The sequence below is a fragment of the Dermacentor albipictus genome, chromosome 8, assembly GCF_038994185.2.
Source record: "Dermacentor albipictus isolate Rhodes 1998 colony chromosome 8, USDA_Dalb.pri_finalv2, whole genome shotgun sequence".
Classification (NCBI taxonomy): domain Eukaryota; kingdom Metazoa; phylum Arthropoda; class Arachnida; order Ixodida; family Ixodidae; genus Dermacentor; species Dermacentor albipictus.
Genome location: NC_091828.1, coordinates 86984903 through 87011354, shown reverse-complemented (window position 1 = coordinate 87011354; position 26452 = coordinate 86984903).

The window sequence follows — 26452 nt, the reverse complement described above, 5'->3', positions numbered from 1 at the left end:
TGCGCTCTTCTGGGCATGTTGCAGAACCAACCAGCCCAACTTCACACTCTCTCACATGGTCTCTATAGTTCCCTTAAATATATATATATATATATATATATATATATATATATATATATATATATATATATATATATATACAACTGGATTAACAAAACTGGATTAAAAATTATGCGATTGCGTGTTTTTAATGTCACTGAACATATAGAGGAATATGTTACAACCAAGCAACTTTTCAATGGACAGAATTAACGAATAACCAAATGGCGTAGAAACATGGGATTGAAGGTGTTTGAAGCCCGGAAAGCAGGGTGGAAATGGTGTTGGTTGAGCATAAATAAATGAGGGAGAGGACCAAACGGGAACGAGCGCCAAGAAGAACCAAAATGCTTCTTTTCCTTCTCCTTTTCTTTTTTTTTCCCTGCAAAGGGAAGGGAGTGGAAATGAGATTAGTGAAAGGGTGCTTCACTGCAGTTTTTTTGCCGTAACAGAAGAGATCGCGTCCGTGGGGAAGGTGAAGGGAGAGGGTGCGATAAATGAGGCTTGGCGAGGGTCGGTGGCGGCGTTGAAAGCGAGGAGGTTGCAGATAAAAGACTTGCGCAGGAAGGAAGAGATCGAGAAAGAGAGAGAGAGAGAACGGGCAAGCAAAGGGAGATGCGCAAAATCGAACGAAAAGCGAACGCGACGCACTCGCCCTCCCGTCGTCTTCGTCGCTGCGACAAGAAACTATAAACGCTGACAGCGAAGAGAGTTATGCGAGCGCGCGCGCACGGTGACACGCCTGGCAGCCGAGGCCGATACGCGGCGCGGCACTCGCAAGCTTGTGACGAGGACATCGAGCTCCTCCCGACGAGACGTCATATGCGCGAGCTTCGAGGACCCTCGACGTGCACCACGTCTCTCGATCTCTCTCTCTCTCGCTCTCTCTCTGTCTCCTTCCCGCGTACGCCTCTCTCTCTCTCTCTCCTTCCCGCGTACGCCTCTCTCTCTCTCTCTGTCTCCTTCTCGCGTCCGCCTCTCTCTCTCTATCTCTCTCTCGCCGCGCGAACTTGTGGAGGCGGCGTTTGAGCGACACAAGGGCCGTCCCTTGTCCCCTAATGACTATTTAGGGCGCGTCATTAACTGCCGCCGGCAGAGACGAAGCGACATCGCGGCCAGATCTGTGCTCTCTCGCGCGCGCGGCACTGCGCAGGCCTCCCGGAGGAGCCGAGGACCGACCGACGCGGCTTCGTATATAGAGGCTGGTTGCGCGGCGGCGGTGCGCTTTATTTTTTTTTTTTTTTGAAAACCGCCTCGCATATCCACACTACAACGCTTGCCCTTCCCGCACCCCTGTCGTCCTCTTTACTTTTGTCTTGCACCGTTTCGCGCTCGGTTTCTTCCTTCCTTCTTTCCGCGCGTAGCTATGCTTGCTCCTTTATAGTTCGTGCCAGCGTGCCGCCATCGTGCCACGAGATGCCGCCGCTCGGCGGCGCGAAGTTTGTTGGTGTGGAGGTGGGCTCGGGGAGCAGGCAGGCACGGCACGAACTTGCGAGGAACAGAAAGAAAGGAGAGAGAAAGAGGGGAGAGGGCTGGCGGCAAAGCTCGTAATTTGAACGTGTGATTCGAGGGAGAGAGAGTGAGTGAGTGAAGGAGAAGGAGAGAGAAGGCAAGAGGCGGCGCGAAAGCGAGAGAGACTGGCGCGATCAGGCTTGATCAAGATTTTGCTGGGGAGGATGGAAACGAACGAGATTGCAGCAGAGACGAACGAGATATTAAAAAGGAACGAAGTATAACGGTATATGTGCGCTATCAGCCTGGGCTTCCCCCCCCCCCCTAACTTGCGTGCCTGCTTCTTTTATTTCTCGTTTTGTGGGCGGCTGTTTTCGGGGGCTGTCTTTCGGTCTCCAAGGAAGCGCCGGACTTGTATGCTCAGCATGTCGGAGAAGCAACTGTTGTGGAAGTTTGTGGCGTGCCCGATGAAAAATGAAGGCGGGGGGTCGCGGTGTACTATGCAGAAACCCCCGTTTGAAAGAATGGTCCTTCTTTGTCTCGGTCCAGGCTACAGGCACAAACTGCTTACGTCATGCGGAGGGCCAGAACCGTTTAAAGCTGTCCTTTTCACCTCTGTAGCTTGCGCCCGCAGCTGGCTGCTTGTAGACAGTTTGAAACAGGCTTACGTGAATGCGCGTTCGTTTAGTTCAACGTCTAAACGATAGTATGTGCTCATGATTTCAGAATAGGTTTATTAATGGTTCTATTTAAATGTGCCAGAAAAGTGCGCGATCCTAATTAGCTTGCATCCGCAAGGGAACTGGGTGGACCTGAAGGAACGCCGGTGCGTACGTATTTCTTGACTGTTAACCACAGAGCGAGCTGTATGCTCACAATCGAGCATACAGCTTAGTACCTTGGTACTAAGGTATATACCTTAGTACCTTGGTACTAAGGTATATACCTTAGTTCTAAGTACTAAGGTATATACGAAGTATTAAGTACGTAGTACTTAGTATAAGTACTAAGCATATAGTAAGTACTAAGGTATAGATACCTTAGTACTAAGTACTAAGGTACTTAGTACTAAGTACTTAGTACCTTAGTGGTACTAAGCATATACCTTAGTGGTAATACGACTACAGCGTGGCATGAATATACAAAATTAAATGCTTTTAAGCAGCCTACAAAGTAGAAATGTTCATATGGAAGTACAAATGTGGTCCCTCGTTTGTGGCGAACGTTTATGACGCTCGCGATCACAGTAGGCACCGGGCGGCCGTCGTAAGGCCACAGCGGGGCGTCAGCGACGGCTAGCGCCCCGCTGGTCGGAGCAGAAGTCAGAGCACCGGCATGTGAAGCAGACGACGGGACGAAGGCGCCCACGGCGCTTCCAGTGATTTCGCACTGCGGGTTTTAAGGCCTGACGTGCCGGAAAAACGCATTTGCCTGTGTCTGCGCTTGAGAAAGGTCGCCGCTTGTACGAGGCCAGACCACATTCATGGCACCGGGTACTACATAGAGTAAAAAACTAGCGCGAACGGCGACGCAAATGCATCCCGCCAACGGAGCTCACCGCGGTAAGCCAGGACGTGCAGCTCCAGTATTTATATTCCGGGTGTTATTTCGCTGTGCACGTTAACATTGTCGCGTACTGTAAATAAGTGAAGAGCACAAGAAGAAATTCACAGACGATGTATGAAAAATGTGTAAAATACATACCACTGGGTATGTATCATGGGGCCCCTGGATTATATGATACTGGATATGTGCCCCAGGAGCCAAGGGGCACGTTCCGATCATCAATGAACCTTTTTTGGCACCAGCTTGAGTCACTGCAAGTATCGCAACATTCACACCTACACGGTGGCGTTCACGTAATGCGATTCTTCGTAAAAATCAGGGTCGGCGTCGACGTTGCGTTTTCTTTTTTTTAGGATATCGAAAGGCACGTTCTTACCAGCTATGACCTTCAACATCGCGTTTGTGCTCTTTGAGGACCTTGCCTGGGAGACATTGGGCCAAAGGGCTTTCGCTGCTACCGAAGCGGTGGACGAAGACTGCTCTGATTTTTCTCGTTAATCATACAATGAAGAAGCATTTGTCAGAAGACTACGAAGATTGCTGGAGTGACTGCAGTGGTTATGAGCGGTAAGACGTCGGGTTGCGCGTATATTATTTGGATCCAATGGCAGCGGTGTAGCACTACTGCAGTCGTTTGCACGGTGGGTCCGAAACCCCTTTCAGGAGACACATAACAGCGCGATGTTCAAACGGAATGATCCCGTCCCTGCTGTTGTGTGAGCTGTGCGCTGCTCGACCTTTATAATAATGAAGTGACCTGTAAATGAGGGATTTCGGATGCCTCAAGCATTTTGTCATAAAGGCGTTCGAGTGTATTACGCTTCTTTCACACGACTGGCGCGTATATACGTCGCGTCCCCCATAGCACGAGCTATAGAGCACCAGTGTGCGCTCCGTCTTCCATTCGGCCACTGGAACCAATGACTTTCTTCCTTGTGTCACTATCGGGAGCGTGTCAGTTGGTCCCATTCTCGCCTCGTGGCAGCTAACGCTTTGGAACACTGCACTAAACTGCACCCCCGACTTAGGGGTCGGCTCCCGTTCCCCAGTCCTTTCCTCGTAGCTAAGCGCTTCGAATATGCGGCGAGACGTTGTGTTTCCTTCGGGTTCGGCAACAGGTTGTACCGATTCTCTCTGGAGTAAAAAAAATTAGCCGACTATTACGATACTCCCTATTTCATCACCCATACGCGTTTTCATTTCATGTTATATTGGCTGGCGCGGACAATCAGTCTCGTGCGGCGCATTGCAAACGCAGCAAAGTGTGGCGCTTTCATATCATGTTATATTGGCGGGCGCGGACAATCAGTCTCGTGCGGCGCATTGCAAACGCAGCAAAGTGCGGCGCGATTGCCTCGCCAATCGAGAGATCGCGAGAGGCAGCGCGCCTCTCGATGGGAGCGATTCACAGCAGCCGCCGCAGACAGACCTCCGCTCATGCAGCGCTTTGTTTACATTTCTGGTATCGGTCGACGCACTCTCCGCATGCCATCGGCGAACAGACGACGGCGCACTACTCCGGCGCCACCTCGCGGCGGTCGTCGCCGCGGAGACCGTCTTGCGCGGCACTACGCTTTCCTTCTCACGCTTTCGGCATACCTTCCTCCTCCGCTTTCCTCCTCGCGCTATCTTCGCTCTCACCGTCTTTCATGCTGCTGTCTCTGGTGCACTTTCTCTCCCTCTACTTTCATTCCCTACCCCCTGTGCAGCGCGGTTGAGGTGTCCTCTGTTGAGAGACAGTTACTGCGCTGCACTTTACCCCAGCCTTTCCTTCCCATCAACATGAATCTCCTTCTCTCTCTCTCCCCCGCAGCACTCCGCGTTCGCTCTCTCATCCTTCGCTGAGCTCGTTCGCTATGTTATGTCGACGCCGACGGTCAACGCAGGAACGGGCGACTAAGAGCTGCGTTCTAAAATTATGGGAAAAAAAGGAGACCTCCCTTCTTGAGCTGCTTCGCCGATCGTACGTGTGTCGGTAAGTTCTCGTTCTGCGTCCATTGCAATCATTTTTAACTTTGCAATGCTTCGTCGGTCTTAATGCATTATAATCTAGCCCAATCTTCAGTCATGGTCCATTTCACACAACTTAGCGCGACGACAGCCGCCGGTAGCGGCAAGTGTGAACACGCCGGTGCGTTTGCTTCCGCCGTCGATGCGTCATGTACGGGACGCAACTAGAGTTGGGAACCGCGAGGAAGGCAAATACACCCCAAAAGGAAGACTGATGCACGGATGAAACGGCAGAATGGCGACTACAAATATTTGAGGGTGCGCCTACGCAGCCGAAGTTCGGGAGCCGTCACAGCTTCGAAGACGAAGACAGGCTATTGCCATGGGACACGAAACTCGAGTATTTAACGGTTCCCAGACCAGTGGAAAGCAGCGTCGGAAATGCCACAGTGCTCAACGGCTGAAACGCAATATCCGGAGCTCGCGGCTGTCACCGTCTGTCCGTCTTTTAACGCGATAGCGTTAAGGAGCTCGTGTTGCAGAAAAGCCGGTGTCGTCGGCGTCGGTGTCGGCGTTTGCGGCGTTGACCGTGAGCGATAAATCACCGCAGACGCTTCATAAATAAAAAGCAACCTCCAAGATTGGCCCGGTGGGAATCGAACCAGGGTCTCCGGAGTGTGAGACGGAGACGCTACCACTCAGCCACGAGTTCGATGCTTCCAAGCGGTGCAAACGCGCCTCTAGTGAATGCGGTGTTGCCTTCGAAACGAGCCGTGGAAAGTTATACTGCGGTGTATATCGGTAATTATGAACATGTAACGTACAGAAGTCACAATTACACGAGTTGCGAAGTGCGTTTCCGCTGCATTTCTTCTGCGCTTTTTTCTTTTATGCGAAGCATACTAGCCGCACAACCACGCTGTTCCTTGATGCGTCGCGCGCGGCCGCGTAGCTACCATGTGACGTCATAACAGCTGCAAAAGCGGAGGCTCAGCTCGTGCGCTCGCTTGCGGCCGCGTAGCTTCATAGCCGGGTCTCAGCTCGTGCGCTCGCCTGCATGAGTTGTTTCTTCGTCTAGCCGAACCAAATATAGCCAAGCAACAGCAGTTCACCAGGCTTAAACAGTGGTTCAACAACTAAAATAAAGGCTAGTATGCTTCGCATCCTGGGCTTAACCTTAGCTAAGCCACAGCCATTTTTTTTTTGCTACGCTACAGGTGAGCTCTAGGTGATCGTCATGGGACCATGTGCAGTTACAGTGCTTTACGAAGGTTCTCGCTCTCGCAGTATACCATGATGCATCAGCCCAGTGTCCTCATGCGCGTACACTGTAACCGATGCAACAAGTGCCAGCGACCTGCCGCTTCGAGTATCGCGTCTCAATCGCTGAGCACTGTACACACGTACTGTTGCCGACAGACTTACCCGCCGTGGTTGCTCAGTCGCTATGGTGTTGGGCTGCTGAGCACGAGGTCGCGGGATCGAATCCCTCGCCACGGCGGCCGCATTTCGATGGGGGCGAAATGCGAGAACACCCGTGTACTTAGATTTAGGTGCACGTTAAGGAACCCCATGTGGTCGAAATGTTTCGGAGTCCTCCATATACGGCGTGCCTCATGATCAGAAAGTGGTTTTGGCACGTAAAACCACATAAGAAGAAGTTGCCTACAGACCGGGCGCATCCAGTCTTTCCGCCGCTCCATCTGGTGACGCCGCGAAGAAAGAGGATTGAGGTTAATTGACTAACCAGCTTCAGTCATGTTTCAGTAACTGCTCGTGCATCCAAAAGCACATGTTTGATCAGAATTGGTTTTACGTGGTATTTTGCCAACGCAGAACTAAAAAAAAGGGAAACAAATTTGACGACGCCTATGCTTCGCCTTTAAGCACTCGCCGCGGATATTTCTCTGTCTCGCTCCCTAACCACTACTGCGCATGCGCCACTAGCAGCCCCGAGCCACAGGTGTTCCGCCGCTGCGCAGCGCTGCGCCTTTCCGCCGCCGCCGCTTGGTATGACGTCACTCCGCGTTCCTCGTCGTTGCGCTCGCCTCGCCAGCTGCATGGAATAGAATGCGATGCGATAGAGTGGAATGTGGTAGCACTCAAAAATCCCTGAGTGCTTCTCACGCTTCCCTGCAACCGCAGCTTATGTAATTGTAGCGTTTACTGGGAAACGCTGCAGCGAACGCTATGCACGAAAACGAGCTTTGTGGTTCTCTTTATGTATGTATTTTTTTTTGATGGTGTGCAAGGAACCAAACATGCCGCTCCGCTCCTACTAAGACAGACTTCAAACGGCAGCGCGAAAACGCTATCGCGTTAAAAGGGGTTTGTGTTCGGGTTTCCGTGTAACATAATTATGTTTATTCGCATATTCAAATTACAATCCAAGGCTCTCATGTCTGTAGGATATGCGGAAGTCATATTTTACGATTTTTCTCCGTATTTTACCTTGAGAAATTCAATAAGTTCAGTAATTTCCTTGCGCCACATGGAGGGCCTTTGAGGTTGGGTATGCGTTTCTTTTTGCCGACGCTGGATGCTGGACGCCGACAGCTGTGTCCGCGAAGAGGAAGAAGAAGAAGAAGGCGCACGGAACAAGCGGTTCTACCGACGCCCCAGCGTGTTCCACGTCGGGGACGTCCACCTCTCACGCCATGGCGCCTACAGCGTCATGGACTCCCTCGAAGGCCCACGTCTTCGATGTTGTTGTCCCTGCGGGGAATGGTCCCGAGACCGTCGTCGACGCGACGGCCTCAATAGTTGGCCTCTCTGAGGTCTACTGCGTTCAGCACATTGGAGGCCTCAACTTCCAAGTCACTGTCAAGAGCATGGCTTCCATGACTCTAATCGTCGATGCTGGCTGCCTCGTCATCGGTGGCGAGCGTTGTCCCATCGTTCCCGTTGGCCCGCAGGTAACCAACGTAACCTGCCTCTTTTTGCCGTCCTTCGTTCCGAACGAAGTCCTCGTCCAGGCACTATCACCATACGGCAAGGTTCTGTCTGTCAGTGCTGGTCTCATGAGCGGACGACGTGGCGTGCTCACGGGCACACGCTTCGTGCGTATGGAAATGAGCCCCACAACACCTGTCCCCAATTATCTCCGAGTCTCTGGTCATCGTGTAACGTTTGACTACCGCGGCTTGCAACGCGTGTGTCGTCGGTGCGGTTCCAGCGGCCACTACCGTGCACAGTGCACCGCAGCGTTCTGTGGCCGTTGTGGCGTCCATGGCCACGAAAGCGACGGGTGTGACCGCCTTGTCGGCGTTGCGGGGATAGTCACCCTACGGTCGCGTGCCCTGTGCGGCGTTCATACTCAGACGCTGCTACTGGAGCCTTTCCCCCCTTACCGCCGGCGTCAACTGCGGTTGCGACTGCGCGTGACGCCACAACCAAAGAAATTGCACTGACACCGCATGAACTAGCGTCAAGAAATGAAAAAGAAGAGGCATGCAGCTCGAGAAGTCACAGCGCGCCATGTTCGCCGGCCTCCTCTACTGAAAAAGAAGACCGTGACGTGGCGGATCGCAACACGCCATGTTCGCTGCCCTTTCAAGCAGGGGACACGCGTGCTGTAGCCGAAAGCGCCTCCACTTCGGCTGTTACCATCACTCCTCCTGATCCCAGCAAAGTTTTGAACGCGGATATAGCGTCTGACCCTGCGATCGCTGCAGTCGATGTACCCACGAAGTCTGCTGCGGCTTCATCAGCCTCAGTTGCATCTCCTACAGCGGCGCAGCCATTGCATCTGGGTGGGCCCCCGGCTGCCGAGGTTGTCGGTGACGATGAAACCAATCCCGCCGTCTTACCGCTACCGACATCATCCTCATCAGAAAACAGCTTCAGCCTCGGAGTTGATAGCAGCGTTGGACTCTCGCCGAGCCTGGATGAACTCGACATAGAAATGGCGGCCCCACGAGACGTAAAGCGCGCTCATGCGTCAGCCTTTGGCTCGGACGGCGGCCCCGATCGCCGTGCCGAGTTACAGCGGCCCAAAAAACCTCGGCCTTCTTCGAGAGGGTCGAAGAAGTGACGCGTGGACTGCTTAACCCCTGGACTTGTTCCCGGGGCGCCGACTTGAACAACACGACCAGGTCAGTTTGGTGATACATTTAATTAATTATGGCTGACACCCTGAAAATTATTTCATTAAATGCACAAGGGTTCCGAAGTCCTGTAAAACAAGCCGAAATTATTAGCGTGGCCCGCGCAAAACAGTGTGACATACTGTGTTTACAAGAAACAAATTTTTTCACCATTGGACATGTCCTCACTTTCAAACGCACTTTTAACCTAGACTGTTTCTTCTCCTTCGCTACATCACGATCTAGCGGAGTTGGTATTATTATTTTCAACAGAGCTCTCTTGCGAGATCATCATGTCTTTTATGATGGGACTGGGCGAATATTGGCATTTGATTGTGTACTATCTTCATTTAGGTTACGGATTTTGTGCATATATGGACCCGCGCAGGCCATTAAGTCCAATGATTTTTTCCGTGACCTGGACGTGTATTTCCTTGACGGTCGTCACGTGGTGCTCGTTGGGGATTTTAACTGCGTCTTAGACACGCGAGCAGATGTGCAGGGCCCGGGCTGGGGTCGCCCTGATTGGAACGCACGGGAGTTGCGTCGCCTCGTCCAGCATTTTTCGTTGCTAGATACATATCAACTTTTTCATGGTTCTTTCTTTGCCTGGACCTGGCGACGCGGTGCGTCGTCAAGCAGGTTAGACCGTGCCTATGTGCCAAGCAGTTTAACTCAGTATGTCACCCAGTCTGATGTGATAACGTTACCTTCATCCCCTGTTTATATTTCCGATCACAAACCAGTAATACTTGAAATTCGTTTCCCTGCTTCCTCATCAGTAAAACCCTGGCGTCTGGACATGCGCGTTCTACATGACGCACGCTCGCGCTCTTGTTTGTCACGAGTTTTGGGCGCCTCTGTTTCTAGATCTGACCGAGAGTCATGGGATGCGCTTAAGGTGCAGTGGCGTCTACACTGTTCATTTGAAGGACGTGCACTCAGACGACGTATGTCAGAGGAACTGGCGGATACTGCCACGAAGCTCCGCATCGCCCTTCGGGTCAATCAACTGACTCCGTTGATGCGGTCCTGGCAGCGTGAGCTACGGAGGCGTTTCCAACGCCTCATCGCGGCGTCGTCTTTGTCAGCTGCTGCTTGGCGATGCCGACGTAATCCGTGTGCACACCCCGAAGTTCTGCGCTTTTCAAGAAACTCGCTTTTTAGACAGCCGACTGCATTCGGTTCTGCGGCCCCAAGATCACTTCCTGTTACACCACCTCCCACACGTGATTATTCGCTCTTTGTAACGCATTTTGAAAACATGGCGCGTACGACCATGCAAATAGATTCTGGCTCTCAAGGTCTTCATACTTTGCTTAGTGGTCTGCCTCAGGTTCCACCTGAGGTAGCTAACCGTCTTTGTGCACGACCATCAGCCGAGGAAGTGAAGGCAGCATTATCTTCAATGAAGCGTGGCTCGGCCCCAGGGCCGGACGGGTTACCCGTGGAGTTTTATCTAACGTTCTGGGAAGATATTGGTGCCACTTTCGTATCGGTTATCAGCCAATGCTTTGAGAACTTTGATTTCCCGTTAAGTTTTCGGGACGGTCGTATTGTGCTGATACCTAAGCACGATCCGTCATCAGTTCGTCCAGAGGAATGGAGGCCAATCACGCTTCTCAACGTTGACTACAAAACCTTCACAGCTGTTCTCACCCGGCGCTTGAGAAGCCTGATGCCTTCCCTAATAGGACACCATCAGGCATGCTCAGTCCCTGGCAGAGAGATACACAGTCTTTCGTTCGTTACTCGTGACATAATGACATACACGCTGACCAGGTCGGCACGTGGTCTCTTAGTTTCACTGGATCAAGAAAAGGCATTCGATCGCCTTGAACATAACTACATTTTTAATGTACTGACCTCGTTCGGCTTCTCGTCAAATTTTGTTCAACTTATTAGGAATACCTATTCAAATATCCGAAGTACATTGTTCCTTGATGGTCGAGAAAGTGCACCGTTTCCGGTTACTCGTGGCGTTCGACAAGGGTGCCCTCTATCCCCAGTACTTTTTGTGCTCAGTCTTGAACCATTTCTGCGCTCAATAGTGAGAGACCCTTACGTATGCGGTCTCCCACTGCCTGGTAGCGGTGTTGTAAAGGTGACAGCCTTCGCCGATGACATCACATTATATCTCAGGAATGAAGATAGCTTAACCCGTAGCCTTCGAATTTTCACTGAGTACGGAAATATTTCAGGTGCTGCGCTAAATTTTTCAAAATGTCGTTATTTGTTCATTGGTTCACCACAGACACGCCTAAGTCCCCTTTTCCGTCTTCAAAAGAGCAATTCTCTTCGCATTTTAGGCCTTGACTACACCTCTAATGGTATATCAGACTCTGTGTGGCTCTCAATTCTTGAAGATGTAAGGCGAAATATTGAAGATGTTCAAGGTTATGATTTACCCCTATCAGAAAGAAGGTACTTAGCGCAGTCTGTATTTTGCGGCCGAGTGTGGTACGTTTGTCACGTCGTACAGCCACCATTACGGGTTACTAGGTCCTTGCAGTCCCTTCTTGGTGCCTTCTTCTGGTCGGGCCGTACAGAACTAGTCTGTCGCGCGGTGCTTGGGCAACCACGCTCTCGCGGTGGGTTCGCCTTCCCATCCGTGTCTGTCCGCTGCCGGCTGCTTGCTCTGCGATTTCTGCTCCGTCTGTTACAGCATGATCAGTGTCCAGCGCGTGAACTCGCTTGCTATTTCCTTGGCACGAAAATTCGCTACATGTTACCGGGCGTACACTTAAATCGCGGCCCACAAGTGTTAAACGCGCCTACATTTTACTGTACGACCGTGGCATTTTATCGCCACATACAACAGGTATGTCCTGATGTAGACGTCCTCCAAACCCGTGTAGTAGATACTATGTCAGCCTTACTGCTTCCTCTAGTTCCCCCAGCGCGCCTCGCACGTTCCAATAATGTGTCGTGGGATGCGATAACGGCGTCATTTTTGCCTGGCCACCTACGCGACTTCATGTGGCGTCTAGGGTGGCAAGTGCTTCCAACTCGGGACAGGCTTGAGCGGTGGGGCGTTGTCTCATCTTCGCAGTGTCCCAATTGCCCCCTTCAAGAATCCAATAAACATGTACTGCTGCAATGCGTCGTTGCCAGGATATTTTGGAGGGCCGTGCATACTGGATTTCGTGGCCTTGGAGTCAACCGCTTTATTACATCTGGTCGCTGCTCACGTGGCCGCTTCGCGCGACTTTTAATTGCTGCGGGGGCCTTCTGTCTATGGCGTAACCGGTGCGAGGCAGTTGCCATGGGACGTCGTCACCGCGCTCTATTTCCACTTATGGGGAGACTCTACTCTGAACTACTGTCGTTTCTGTCGGAGGAATTGTTCTTCCTTGGAGAAGAAGAGTTCCTTGGACAGTGGTCATGTCGCTTCCTGTCGGTGGCTAATGGACGCGTATGGCTGAATTTTTGTCCAGCCTGGTTCTTGTAGCCAGACCATCAGAAATATTCATTTAATGCACATAGAATGCAGGTGCCCGTGATTTCTGTGTGTGTGTCCTCTCGTATACATGATCATTTTTGTATATACACATCTCGTGCACATCACTTCAAAATTGTGTAAAGTGTTCTATCACATCATCATTGTATATAACCATTGTAACCATCAACCATCACATCATCATTGTATATAACCATTGTGCACACTGTATATATTGAAAATCATTTTGTACATGTAGCATTTAGTTTATGTGTAACTGTGCCTTTCCGTGGGTATACGTGTTTATATGTTGGTGCGTGAGGACTCGGACACTACTCGCGTTGACAACGCGCTCTGTTTCGTGTCTTACATGTTATCGTCCGCGTGGAATTGTGCCATGATTATGACTCAGTGTTCGTATCGTCTCTTGTCGAAATAAACTTTTTCTAAACACGACTATTGAAAGTCATTTTGTACATGTGGCATTAAGTTTATGTGTAACTGTGCCTTTCCGTGGGTATATGTGTTTATATGATGGTGCGTGAGGACTCGGACATTACTTACGTTTAAAACGTGCTGTGTTTCGTTTCTTACATGCTGTCGTCCCGGTGGAATTGTGCCGTGATCATGACTCGGTGTTTGTATCGTCTCTTGTCGAAATAAACTTTTTCTAAACACACGGGGCTCTTAATGGGAAGCTTTAGCTCGGGCCCAACTCCGACGCGGCCTATATTCAAATACATGTAAAACGCAAAAACGTTTTTATGAGATAACCCCTGGACAAATACTAATTAAATTTGTTGCATTTGAGAGAAAAATTTAAATTCTAGTGACTGTTGGAAGCGCAATTTGGATTTAGTGCTTGAATTTTGTTAAAAATATTTTCAAATATTCGACCATTTGAAAGCTATAGAAGCACGAAGTTTACAAATTCATAGCACTGCACCAAGCACAGATATCGCGGTTCTGTAAGCGGCATCCATTAGACCATTCAAAGCGGACAAATTCGATACGTCATTTTACATTTTACGTGAATTTATTTCGTTGTTTACAAGGGTTCTGCAATAGCTGTATTTCCATATTACGAATTTTTTTTGTATTCATGTGTAACATGTAAATTTTGTACGCTTTAGATGTACTATTAGATGCAATTCATAGAATTGTATTACCTGTTTTCGTTGTTGAGTTGCAGAGCTGTAAACTACATATTCTCGTGTTTGGAAAATTTTCTATTTTTGCTCATATTTAATAAAAATTGACGACTTAACTCAACCATTCGAAACCAACAGTCACTGGATTTAAAATTTTTCTTTTAAATGCAACAAACCTCGTCAAATTTGGTGCAGCGGTTGCCGAGAAAAGCGAATTGTCCTTTTACATGTATTTAGATAGGAGCACCCGAGCTAAAGCTTCCTCTTAACGCTGTTGCGTAGGAACGACGGAACATATTAAAGCAACGTAGATGGCGCTGCTGCGAGCTATGTTGGGTTAATATGATTGTGCCACTGCATTCGAGGCGCCGCCGTGTGATATCGCTACCGGTCCAAACTCATCTCGTGTCCGGCGCCTATAGTCACGGGAACATGGCAACGAAAGTGATTGCGAAAAATAAGATTACGTGCATGTGCTGCAATATATATATATATATATATATATATATATATATATATATATATATATATATATATATATATATATATATATGTATGTATATATGTATAACTTCCTCAAATGCGAGAGTTGTACAACATATACGGATACTGTCGCTGTGGAATCTTTATTTTTGAAAATTATTCATGGGCACTTTTATCCCTTTCTGTTTATGATGCCCAGCACGTGAAATAAATGCGCGTGTCTCGCTGTTTCTAGAGAAATCTAGATAACATGAGTGAAGCCACCTTTCGCCGCATTCTTGAAAATTGCCTCCGCTATCTTATACCGGTGACACGTACACTTCGGATCGCGATCGGGGCCGAGTTGAATTGTGCTTGATTCGGATCGAGGGATGATGCACGGGTCATTTCCGATGGCGATCGGGCCTCTTGATCGCGATCGCAGGCTGACGTCTGCGTCCTCAAGCGCAGTATTCTGAAAACGCTAAAAACAAGAAGTGAAGGCAGCTCAGGAGGAGGAGGAGGAATAAACTTTATTTTTTTTTTATTTAAGAATCTTCTTATCAGCAACGGTAAGCTGTAAAATTGAAATTTTGTCTAAATTTAACCATATTTGGCACGTCTGAATTTGTAGCCAAGACATTATGCAGTTCTGAGAGTTGCCGACGATCAGCAGACGATAACATACTCGATCCATACCGGTGGACCGTGTAGCAGCGACCACTGTTGATCGCGATCGAGAAATCCTATCCGGATCAGCCCCGATCGCGATCGGAAGTGTGCGTGTGAAACCGGTATTAAATGTGCCTTGTTCCATGTCAAAAGAGTCTCTCTCTCTCTCTCTCTCTCTCTCTCTCTTTGTTGCTTGTTTTGCCGTGGGGTACATACAGAAGTCGAAAAGTGCTGCGTCTAGATTTTAGTGTGGGTCAGGGGTTCGTCGGAATTCATGCTTCTGGGAGAGGTAAGAAAAGTGGTTGCTTTTTAAATGGCACAAGCCGCGTAACAAGGCATTTAGGCAAGACATGGAAGGTTATTTTAATGTGGCAATAGACGGCTTCTGTCGGGCTTCATAGGTTGTGTTGAAACGGTGAGACGAATGCGTTTCACTTACTGGGGAGCATGTAGAAAGGGATTAAAGTGCCGATAAATAATTTCACAAAAAGATGCAAAGTTGGGCGAGTTGGTACGGTAGCCCGTATTTAGTTAGTACCGCGAAGGAACACAGACGAATAATAGAAGCAAACAGGACGAGCGGTTACTCTCAGGTAAATTTTGATTGAAACGATTAACATATATAAGTGATTGCAGTAATCTCAGCAAGGAAACATTACTTGGTGTAAAGAAATATCAGTAAACAGATAAACACATTCGAAAGTGGGGAATAATTTAAAATAACTTTCGTTAAGCATTTCACAGCCTCAGTCTCGGTGTTTATGCAGCAGGCCTCACTGAGCCGCCGTCACGATCAAATCAACAATAATTTCGTTAACTTTCGGATGTTCTTAATTTTTCAAGAAATTACTGATGGGCGCACTGCACTACCTAGCAAGTGTTCTGATGGCCATGCACTCAGGATTTTGTCTAGCTTGATCGACTTCCTTTACTAATGTCACCACTGAACTCCGTCACCGATCATTACCGAAATCCACGCTCCTCTTCCATACCGCGGCAGCAGCTGCACTATAAAATAATTTACACCCTTAAAACGTGAAAAAGGGTGTACATGTGTCTATAACTCACACCATTAGAGGGTGTTATCTATAGGGGTGTCCCATGGCGGTCGGTAACCGCGCCCGAAAAGATGGTGAAGGACCCATGGCTGTGGAAGCATACAATGCTGTCGAAGCCACCGGATCAAGTTAACCGTGGTGAGCGTTCCTGTGTGTAGCTGTATGATTATTCCTTCTCCTTCTCTTTTTTTCACGCAATGCGGCAAGTGGACGAAGCTTTGAAAACAAAGGAATCAACAGGACAACGCTACCCGTCGCGGTAGCTCAATGATTGAGGCGATGCGGTGATGGGCCCAAGGTCAGGGGCTCGACGCCGTCCTCGGCGACCGCAACTCGATGAGTGGAGGGGGAAGGAGGGGGCAATGCAAGAACCTTTTGGTGATTTAGCTGCACGTTAAAGAACCCCGGGTGGTCTAAATTAATCCGACGTCCCCCCTCACCGGCCTGCCTCATAATCAGCTCACGGTTTTTGGCACGTAAAACCCCGGGATTGAGCAGTGAATGAGGTTAACTAGCAACTGGGGAACATTACTGGGGGAGCGCGCGACGACATTTGTAAGCGCTCAACTCAAGCCACCTGAGCAAAATAAAGCATCATTGTAAAAGGAGAAGAGATAGTAACAGCGCAATGACACGCTGCGATAAGGACCTGTGCATAAATGAAGAGACAGACGTGCAGGAAAAACAATAAAAGAACGGCAAGGAGACATTCAGATCAAGCGAACACGCAGGAATCCGCACGATTGACAGTTTCGGTGAAGCGGTTCATTTGCTGTTCAACGAAATACGAATGGGCATGGGTATGGGCATGGGCATGGGCATGGGCATGGGCATGGGCATGGGCAGAACACGTAATGAGGAGGGAAGTTAACCGATAGTCATTAAGAGTTACAGAATGGTTTCCAAGGGAAGGGAAGCGTAGCAGAGGGCGGCAGAAAGTTAGGTGGGCGGATGAGATTAAGAAGTTTGCTGGGACAACATGGCCACAATTAGTACATGACCGGGGTAGTTGGAGAAGTATGGGAGAGGCCTTTGCCCTGCAGTGGGCGTAACCAGGCTGATGATGATGATGATGAAGGTGATGATGATGGTGATGATGAAGAAGAAGAAGAAGAAGAAGAAGAAGAAGAAGAAGAAGAAGAAGAAGAAGATGATGATGATGATGATGATGATGATGAAATGCGAAGCGTCCAGTTGCGTTTCTTTTACAGGTGTAGTCTCGTGCAATGATGATGATGATACACCACACAGGTCACAACCGTAACATCACGCAACGTTTATGTTTATGCACTACATCGTCCGCAAGCTACGACGAAGCGTAAAACACCGAGCCAGGTGTGGCATGTCGGATCACGCAACGAGAATCACTAGAGTCAACCGTTGGAGCCAGACGGAGCGCTGCAACCTCACGATGTCCTGCAACCACGTGACCACCTGCCGCGTGACGGCGTCACGACCTGTACACCTTATGTGAAACGAAACCGAAAGTGGTTCGTAGAAGGGTTATGACATGCCAAATCGTTTAAATCATTTGGGACGCTGTGAGTCTTGACAAAGTGAGTCTTGATTTTCTAGAGTTTCTGTAGGTGGGACTTTCATCAACGCAAAAGTGAAAGTCATAAATGCCACACGTCGATATATCAATATAAATTTCGCGCTTCTTTATTTTGACCTCTGCCGCGGCCAACGAGGCTACGTCAATTTAGAATCTCGGCATCGAGCAGACGAACGAGGATAAGTAATGGTCACCGCGGCTCCGGATTAGGAATTTGAAAGTACTATCATTACCTGACCACAAAAAAGTAAAATAAAAGAAAGAAAGAAAGAAAAAGAGAACAGAACATTCGAGTCTTGTAGTAATCTGCCAGTTTTCACGTCGGGGCAAAACAACTCGGATGGTCGAAGTTGGGAGAAAAGAGAAGTCAGGGGAGGGTAAGTTGGGGGCGTTCTGCGCGGTGCTCGAGAGAACGCGTGGACGCAGTATAGTGCATCACAAGGGTGTTTTAGCGGGGAACGAACAGAGTGGGTACGAATTGAAGGGTGCCGCGCGGCATGTGTTATAAAAGCAGGGTAGGCGCGGGAAACGTGGTGTGCTGAACTAACACGCCTCCACCTTCTTCGCCCCCCCCCCCACACACCCCATCCCGCTTTATCCGAGCATGTTTCTCTCGCTTTTCGTATGAGCGGGGTCGCGCGCCCCAACCACAAATCAACGCTGGAAATGATCCGCCGTGCCGCGCGACCGGGGATGACGTTAATGGCCGCTTATATGCGCCAGAGATAAGCGGGACGCGCGCGTGCGATACCGAGGCGATGATTCTTTATTTCCCTTTTTCAGTTTTGCTTAGCTTTCCTTTTTTTCTTTCGATTACCACCTCCCCGACCGAGGGAAACACTTAGGGCAAACGCCTCCGCCGTGCCAGACGAAAAACAACGCGCACGGCGCCGCGGGAATACAAGCAGACGACAGGACAAATAAGCCGCGGCCTTTCGAAGCAGACGAAAACCGCTCGCCGCGGTTTATGGCAGCCGAAAGGAGGGTATATCCGTTTCAAGGATGCGGGAAATAGTAGAGCTTCTCGAAGATTTGATAATCGTTATCATCGATCGAATTCGACAGTGGTCTAGACATCGCCTCTTTTATATGGGGCAATGGTTTTACGACTAAGGTCTCTTCAAATGTGGTGCAATAGTGCTTTTCTTTAAACACCTTGCCTGTCACACCCTCCAAGGACAATTCTAGCTGTATGTTTACTCATGCGAAGGAGTGATTGCTAATAGCACGTTAACACACATTTTTAGTGTTATTTTGCGTCTAGAGATAAGGTAGGGGTCTCACTCACTCACTCACTCACTAACTCGCTCGCTCACTCACTCACTCACTCACTCACTCACTCACTCACTCACTCACTCACTCACTCACTCACTCGCTCACTCACTCGCTCGCTCACTCACTCGCTCACTCACTCACTCACTCACTCACTCGCTCACTCGCTCACTCGCTCACTCGCTCACTCGCTCACTCACTCACTCACTCACTCACTCACTCGCTCACTCACTCACTCACTCACTCGCTCGCTCACTCACTCACTCACTCACTCACTCACTCGCTCACTTGCTCCCTCACTCACTCACTCACTCGCTCACTCACTCACTCGCTCACTCACTCACTCGCTCACTCGCTCACTCACTCACTCGCTCACTCACTCGCTCACTCGCTCACTCACTCACTCGCTCACTCACTCACTCGCTCACTCGCTCACTCGCTCACTCACTCGCTCACTCACTCGCTCACTCACTCACTCACTCACTCACTCACTCACTCGCTCACTCACTCACTCACTCACTCGCTCACTTGCTCCCTCACTCACTCGCTCACTCACTCGCTCACTCACTCACTCACTCGCTCGCTCACTCACTCACTCGCTCGCTCACTCACTCGCTCACTCGCTCACTCACTCACTCACTCACTCACTCACTCACTCACTCACTCACTCGCTCACTCACTCACTCACTCACTCACTCACTCACTCACTCACTCACTCACTCACTCACTCACTCACTCAATCAATCAATCAATCAATCAATCAATCAATCAATCAATCGATATCGGGCCGGAACAACGAACTAGTGTGCTCTAGCTAGTGTTAAGCACGAGGTCGAAGGTTCGATTCTCGACCGCAACGGCCGCATTCACATGGGGATGCAAAGGAAATACGCTCCTGTGCCGTGCTTTAGATGCACGTTAAAGAAGTACAGGTGGTAAAAGCTTTTCGATCAGTTTGGAAGCGACCCTCATAACCCACTGTGCAGCTACATTCAGGGCGTTAATCGTCATAACTGAATTTAGTTTACCATATTACAGAGCCACGTTACTGGCGAAAATCCGTGGCACAAAGAAATGAGCTGCGTATTACAGCGTATTAACTAGGCGTACAGTTTACCACGTGAAATACACAATTTTATGGACGTGGGTAATTTTGGCAGACATAGGATATATAGAGGATTAGACGATACAGGCATGGATAAGCAGTGGATGAATGCACCAAACGCAACGATACAGAAAGGTGAAACCGAACAAACAGGAAAACAAGGCATCGATGTTTCAAAGCTAGGGTTATAGCTTACCGCATAGCTTTTTGGCCAAGACTCGTCTGGCCTTCAGAGTCGGAGCTGGTCAGTCGGGTCTTCCCGCAGCTCGGTGGTTGGTTCTTTGATGGGCAGTACGTGGGCGCTGATATGAATATATATAAATGATATGAATATATATGAAGCGCCTATACGAATACAACAATCAAATTCGACCGGGGTAGCTGGAGAACTATGGGAGAGGCCTTTGTCCTGCAGTGGGCGTAACCAGGGTGATGATGATGATGACGACGACGACAGCGTCGGCACTGTCACATTCCCCATACCGTAGGCACACGGTGTTGGGCACCTTGCAGTGGTTGCATTCCTTGTAGCTCGCTTGGTACATTCTGGTATGGAAGCATGGGATACATCGAAAGGAGATGGTCTGATGTCTTCAGAAGTCTACCGGCTTCGTCTCTACTCAGCCTGGCGTGCGTGTGGTGGAGAATTGCGTCTTCTGCGTCTTCCAAAATATATTGAAGGACAAGCATTAAAACAGTAACAGTGGGTTGCAGGCGTCGAAGGCAACGAAGATTCACTTCGCGGAGACGATAAGCAGCGGCTTCAACCGAAGTACTTCGCACCCATAGCTGGCTGGCCATTTGTTTGTGAACTACGAGCTCACCAGTCGACACTTCTTTCTTTCTTTCTTTCTTTCTTTCTTTCTTTCTTTCTTTCTTTCTTTCTTTCTTTCTTTCTTTCTTTCTTTCTTTCTTTCTTTCTTTCTTTCTTTCCTCCTTTCTTTCTTTCTTTCTTTCTTTCTTTCTTTCTTTCTAAGGGCGCGATCTTGTTTAGTATTCAGCACAGAAGACTCAATACGGCCCTGGGTCTTCCCTTTGGCGCCAGCCGACACCCACACAGAAAACAAAAAAGAAATCGCGATGGAAACGGGAGGTCGTAAAACCTATCGCGCAAACAAAGCTTTAGTGCCGCGATGGAAGGGCGCTCTGCAAAGGATAGTTTTTGTCAGTGTGAGTGTTGTTCTGAAGGACCAGGCGCATTTAGGCGATAATGCCATGATTCGGGGGCTTGCCGGTAGCATATAAAACTGCACCGCTACGGAGGTCCAAGTCGTAAGCTACTACTCTTTGTCATATACACGATTTATACTTTGTGGATACGCACAAGTGCCTAAAACGAGCGAGGGTATCTGTTTCGGCGCTATGACTTTGCAAGTGTCGGCTGAGATTTAACGTGCTACGAGGGCTTGCACCCAACCGAGGAGCAGGCACAGGTAACGATACTTAGATGATCAATTTTTGTTATGATAGCGCGAGAAAGCGTCACACATTTATTACAACATAACGAGCACTTAGGAGATTATGATGGTGATGATGGTTGTGCTGCTGCTGCTGCTGATTTATAGTGGCCTCCCATATGAACCAGGGTGGCCACAAGTTGACGCCTAGCACGAGTGAGTGAGTAGTGTGTTACCACATCGTAAGTTATTACGTTCTATTTACATCTCCATTTTGTGTCGCTAAGTTTACCTATTCCTGCGGCAATCCCTTGCCCATGTGTTCCCTGATATTTTTCCTCCGCCATATGCTAAACTCGAGGAGCCTACTTCAAGCGCTGACCAATTAACGAACGCCCCAATCACCTTTGAAACCAAGCGCTTCTGGACGGTGGATGTTTCCTATGGTTCTGACTGGGTGAATGTTATGGCATTTCATTATAATGGCAGTTACAATTGGGACAACAACAACTAGCTTCCCCGAGCTGAAAACAGGCGTATCTTCAGCATGAAAACAAATTTTTTGCAAATATTTTATTAGAGAGACCCTAATTTTAAAGTGCCTGCGGCAAATAAAGTCTACAAGCCAAGCCACACGACTCAATGAAACGGCATTGTTACTCGTCCTAGAAAACCAGTTCAAATTGCGAACGAAGTCTGAAGTACGGGACTGTATGGAAACCAGATATATTTGGAGTTAATTATACGTGTGCTCGAAGGTGATTTGCGAAGAAGCTCTTCGTGGCATTGGAATGTTGCAGAGGACTTAGTAACTTCGACTACTCCGCTATCAGCGCGCCATAGCCGCACACCACGAAAGTACAAGCCAATTCGTAAAGTGATCGACGACGACTCCCCTATCAGCTCACCATACCTGCGCATTGTGAAAGTACAAGCCAATTCCTAAAGTGATCGATGAGGACTCCCCTATCACTTCACCATAGCTACGCATTCCGAAAGTACAAGTCAATTCCTGAAGTGATGGATGGCGACTCCCCTATCAGCTCACCATAGCAGCGCATTCCGAAAGTACAAGCCAACTCCTAAAGTGATCGACAACGACTTCCCTATCAGCTCACCATAGCTGCGCATTCCGAAAGTAAAAGCCAATTCCTAAAGTAATCGACGATGACTACCCTATCAGCTTACCATACCTGCGCATTCCGAAAGTACAAATCAATTGCTAAAGTGATCAATGACGACTTCCTGATCAGCTCACCATAGCTGCGCATTCCGAATGTACAAGTCAATTCCTAAGTTATCGTAGACGACTACCCTATCAGTTCACCATAGCTACGCCTTCCGAAAGTACAAGCCAATTCCTAAAGTGATCGACGATGACTACCCTGTCAGCTCACCATAGCTGCGCATTCTAAAAGTACAAGCCAATTCCTAAAGTGATCAACGACGACTCCCCTATCAGCTCATCATAGCTACGCATTCCGAAAGTATAGGCCAATTCCTAGAGTGTGATCGGCAGCGGCTCCCCTGTCCGCTCACCATAACTACGCATTCCGAAAATACAAGCCAATTCCTAAAGTGATCGAGGACAACTACCCTGTCAGCTCATCATTGCTACGCATTCCAAAAGTACAAGTCAATTCCTAAACTGATAGACGACGACTACCCCATAAGCTTACCATAGTTATGCATCCCGAGAGTACAAGCCAATTCCTAAAGTGGTCGTCGATGACTCCCCTGTCAACTCACCATAGCTGCGCATTCCGAAAGGACAATTCCTAAAGTGATCGATGACGACTACCCTATCAGCTCACTTTAGCTACGCATTCCGAAAGTACAAGCCAATTCCTAAAGTGATCGACAAAATAAACTGGCACTCCAGTTATTTGTGTGCTTCGACGCATAAGACGTGCTAAAATATATTCCAAATGGGATATGCTATCCGAAATCACTGGCTACAATTCGTGATTTGCAATGTGTGCTGTAAAGGAATTAATAGTAAGCTTAATCAGTTCTATTTCGCCAATTAGTCAATTATGGAATGACAATGTCTGCCGCACATCTGTTTCTTTCTGCAATTCATCAAGGACTAGAACTTCATCTGCCGCAGGGGATACTAGACATTATTTTGGAAGGCTTCACAAAGATACCCGGGACTGACTATATGTAGAAGGGGTCTCATAGGAGAATGCATATCGTGCCGTCTGCTACGCGAGCCAGCCTCGGCCGAATCCCGACGTTGCAGACGATGGAGCGAAGAGCAGACGAGCAACCATATATGATGCGTACGGATCAGGTTTCACGGATCACTCGCAATTTCTTTCTTTTTTTTCCCCCTGCTAGTTCTAAGTGAGCGTCTGTCTCTCCAGCGGCAGCGGAATGCCAGCGTCCTTAGAGTTCTCGCACGCCATCATACCCAAGGCTCGAGGTCTCTTCGGCGCCGCAGAGAAAACATGCTCGGACGAGCCGCAGGCGCCCCGGGTCGCTCTCATGGCTCCGGACGTCAGACGTCGGCACCCAGTCCAGACAATTCCGCGCAGCAGATATTCACTTCGTGCAATCGAGAGCGTATAGTCCGTGGATCGGGGCAGATAAGCGATAGTCTATTAGAGTTACAGTGAAGAGAAGCGCAGTCGAATACGGCAGAGAATCGGGCGGTGCGATGAAATACGAAAATCCGCTGGCAGAAGAAGGTTTCAGCTAGCGTCAGGCTGGGGTAAGTGGATACCAGCGTGTTCATTTGGGCTGATTGGTACATCTTGCAAACAGCAGCTTTAAACAGCGTGATAGAGCAAGAGAACCACACGACAGAATGTCCTGTCCTGTTGTTCTTTTGCCGCCTCCTGTGTCGTGCTGTTTAAAATTGGATATTGCTGGAAGATGTATTCGTCCTACCCAGTTGACATAAATATGATGGTGATGATGATGGTGATGGCGGTGGTGATGATTCTGTCAATCTACAAAACGTTTTCTCGAGTTCGCCACAACATACGCCCTTGTTCCAAGCACAGTCCCACATTAAGGAAGATTACATCAACCTCTTTGTGGCTGCCTGAGGCCATTCAAGAACACATTTGTGCAAAATATAAATACATTGTTACTTGAGCAAGAACATAATTAAGATGGTAATTAACTATAATTAGGTTTCTGAACTACCGACAACTAAGCATTCTCTCAAGTGTGTGAAAAACGCTACTATAGGCTGTGCGTGAACTTTCATATGCCGAAAACGGAATTTGGAGTTATGAAACCCTGCGCAGTAAAATGCATACTTTGGGCATTACATCAATAACGATACGCTACGGACAGACGATGAAATCAAGGAAAGCATATAGCATAGGATAGGCGCCTGAAGGAGGCACCACGCAGCGTGGCGCCATCTCTCAGCGTGACGCAAAACCCGCGTCGAGGAGCTCGCGGACCGCTGGCGTTCAAAAGAGGACAAGCAAACCTGTCTCAGCTACAAAAGATAACAATGAAGTATATGGTGCCATGCATCTGCCTCTTGAACGTCGCTATTGGAAATGACAAATAAAACTTCAGCGTGCTATAAGTTATAGATTGAGTGACATTGTGAATTAATAATATTATTATTTCTTTTGAACACATATACACAAGTAACAGGAAAGGGAAAGCGAGGAGCAGGCTGGCAACTGCCACCGGAAGGGGCACTAAGCCTGCCTACTCTTCAGAAGGGAGGTGACAGCAACACAGAAATGAAAGATAGGAAGGAGGGGAGGAAAGATGAAAGGTAGAGCAACAGGACACTGTGAGTATTGTCAACAAACATCAGGAAAAACTCGGAAGCTATATTTCTTGCAACTCGTTTGGGCAGTAACTAGCGTATGTAATTCGGTCCTGTGCAAAATACTGGGGGCCAGCGGCCGACTGGTTTCCCGGATATCTCGTTTTGTTCTCGCAACTTGCCCGGATGTTCTCGTTCGAGTGCCCGGATAACGGCTCAGGCTTTTGAATCAAGGTCACTTGAAGGTTGCCGACAACGCGAGTTAAAGCATTTCTGGCTTAAAACAAATAAATGAAAGTGAAATAATAGACAAACTTGTCACTGGTAGAAGCAGAACCCACAGCCTCTGGCTGTCGGTTACCAATGAAGCTACTGCGACTGCTTTTCTCCCGTCCACCGTCCTTGACATTTGTGAATGGTCGGGTGTATCAACGCCTACGTAATAGCGGATTGAGGGATCGTCGGGTCGGTTTTGACTCAAACCGATTGTTAGGGTTCACTGTATCGTTTATCGACCAGCCTACCCCTACACATGCTATGCATTTCAACGGTGTCGGGTTGGCCTCTTTAGCCCGACTGCAGGCCTTACCGCCTGGCGTCGAGTATAATCAGCGAAGCTATTGACTTTCTCAGAAACCAATCAACGCATTTGCGCTATTAGGGTGCAGCTGCTTTTTTTGTGTGTGTGAAGACTCCGAGCTTTATTTACGGTGGCTGCTGCTGCTGCCGCAGTCTTACTGAATAGCTAACCAACTTGATATAAGGGAATTACGTGTCCGCTGATGGGGATTCACCATCCATATTGCGGTGCAACAGCCCTATGCTTCAACCATTATGCCGCACTCTAGCCTTTTCTTTCAGGGTATTTATCACAGCGCGCAAACGGCACTTGTGGGTAACAAAGAGATTAAAAGAGGTAAGGAGTCTGCTCCAATTGCACGCCGACGCAGAGTCAATGAAGAGCCCCGTAAAGTTGCTATTTATACTTGATACACGCTGTTCAGGCAAAGGTCAAGCTTCCACAAGAAGCTCCAAAATTGCGGCAAGGATAAACACCTTACCAGTATAAAACGGCACTCTGGACAAAATTTCAGTTCGTTCACAAAGATCAAAACATTAATCTACATCCCCATTCCCTGCTATATCTGGCACCAACTAGTTGTGACGATGTGTACCCTTCCACATGTCTTTACTTAAAGCTTATGGATGACATGCATGTTAGAGCGAAACGCAGAAACTATGATTCCCTCAGCAACTAATTTCTAGTCAACTTATTAGTCTATACTCGGACGCGCAAATCTCTCGGGCCAACACGAACTACTTCTCCGAGACGATTTGCGAGTGGGTCACGTCGGGTAGTTCCAGCGAGAGCACGTTCACAGTTAGCACGTGTTCTCTGTGCACGTGCTCTCCGCGACCGCAAGTGCTTCACGGGCTTTCCTTCAGGCCGCCAACGCATGAATGGAACGGGCGAATAATAGCCAACCTTAGCATTGGCTGTCTT